Genomic DNA, 2,429 nt, shown 5'->3' on the forward strand with positions numbered 1-2,429 from the left:
TTTCAATCCGGATGGAACCTGTAGGCTGATGGGTAGGATCTGAGGTGTCAGTGGGTCTCTCTTCTGCAATAAGATCATCATCTTGTTGCGGTGGATCGTTGGGAATATCCTCAGGAATAGCCGCTTCAGCGTTGGGTGTCTTGTCCGCTTCAAGAACGACATCCTCTTCGGCCGCTTTGTCCAGGCGGGCCTTCTTGCTTGACCTAGGTTTGGCCCTGAGAAGGATAACAAAATCAAATACAGAATATGTTCTAAGGCAATGTACTGCAAACATTGCAATAAGTATAGCTTACCCAAACACCGTTTTGAGCCATGGGAGCTGAGTAGCCGATGACTCGCCAGAAGATGAGTGGGAAGTAACCTGATAATTGGAGTCAGACGGAGTAAGAGGTTGACGAAAGCAGCCCGCTTTAGGACAAGCACTGACAAGCAAATTAGAGACCTCGGAATGGCGTTTCCGAACCGGACTGTTCGGTAAACCGGCGGAGGTAACTACCTGGCCGCTGTGCCGGTTGGTGCGGCGAGCTTCGTGTTGTTGGGTCTTCATAAGAAGTTTAGGATCCAAATAAGCAAGAGGATGAGAAAATTTAACTTTCCGGTTTGCCTGACGGATTTTTTGTGAAGGCAAGGTTTCTGAATCGGAAGAGAGAATAATTACCTCGGCAACATCCGCGTGGCTGGCTTCGACATCATCCTGACAAATATCATCATCAATAAGACGCATGAAAAATAAACCAAGTGAGTCAAGATCTACCTCAAAATCCGGATTATCAACCTCATCATCAGGAGCCGGATTAGAAGAGGTGGTGGTTCTTTTCCTATGGGCATTCTTCTTCACAGCTTTAGTCTTTTGCCGGGCTGCTCTTTCCGGTTTGTCTGGTTTTTCTGGCTTCTCCTGCAGCGGTTTTTGCTCCAAAACAGATCATCGCCCTGATTATGCAGACACTAATATTAAAAACAATGACCAGACATATCAATAACAGATTCCGTAAAGGGAAAAGTCGAAGTCTTACAGCTGGCGGTTTGTTGGTGGCATAGAAGGGAAGCAGGACGGTTCTGGCGCAGATGTGTTCCGGTTCATTCAGTATCTTACGCACAGCCTCTGTGATTTCTTCACCAGAGAGCTGGAGTCTTGAGTGTCGCAGTGGGTCATCAACATGATCAGTATACTGGCACATCAAACCGGAGCGCAGACTAAGAGGCAGTATGCTCCATGATATCCAACAGCGAGCAAGATCAACCCCTGTTAAACCGTTGGCCATAAAAGCTCTGAGCTTTGATAGCTGAGGAGCATATTTACTTCTCTCCTGTGTAGTCAATCTTTGTGGAGAATGGTGTGTGTTGCTGAGCCGCTCCGGTCGAAAGCCAGGCAAGGGATTCTCACCAGCAGGGGAGGTGTCTTTGTAGTAGAACCATGTCTGATTCCATTCTTTGGGGTGGCTATGCAGTTTTGCATGAGGGTATGTGACCTCTTTCATTTTCTGAATCACCACACCACCCAACTCCGTATTGGAGCCGTCAGTAAATTCAGTACGACGGTTTAGATGGAATAGGTCTCTGAACAGTTCCACTGTGGGCTCCTCTTGAAAGAACGCTTCACAGAGCACTTGGAAGTGACACATATTTGTAACAGAGTTGGGGCCAGTATCTTGTGGATGGAGCTGGAAATCGGCTAAGACATCCCGGTAAAATTTAGAACCGGGCGGCTTAAAGCCCCGGGCTAAGTGATCTACGAAAACAACAACCTCTCCTTCTCGAGGTGAGGGAGGGCATTCTTTGCCAGGAGCCCTCCAATGGATTGTATCCTTACTGCCTAAAGCACCAATCAGGACTATCCAGTTCAGCCTCTGTGACGCGAGAAGGAACCCAATTGCACTCATACACTTGCTTGGCCATGACGGAATCTACAAGGTAAAAGATCCCGGTTCAAAAATGCATTGATTAAAATGCACTGGTATGTACAATGTTAAACCGGAAACAGCCCTATCTAAACCGGAGTTTCATGAAGCAACCTACATCTGGCGGGCGGTTCAACAAGGGGACTAATGGCATATACCGGTTTGGAAAATTTTCTATAAGGTTAAACCGCCTGATCTAAACATTGAAGCAATTGAGATTGCGGATGGTTAAGTATGCAGAAACAGGTTTCACAAGATCTTATTACGGCATTGGATCTGAAGCAAGTTCAGAAAATAAGAAAAATAGTCGAAGATCAAAGCAGAACATATTGAATCAATGGGCAGAAGTATATGTGAGATCTATGGTTTTGGGCAGGAAACTAGCGGCGGATACTGAAAGTTACCGCTACACAAAGCAAGGGTTTACATGTGCATCCAGGAGCTAATACATGAGTATGAACAAGTGATGAACACCGCAAGAACACGAAGCCCTAGATCAGATCTATATTGAGAAGAACAGAAGACCTACCA

This window comes from Triticum urartu, chromosome 3, assembly GCF_003073215.2.
Source record: "Triticum urartu cultivar G1812 chromosome 3, Tu2.1, whole genome shotgun sequence".
Taxonomy (NCBI): Eukaryota; Viridiplantae; Streptophyta; class Magnoliopsida; order Poales; family Poaceae; genus Triticum; species Triticum urartu.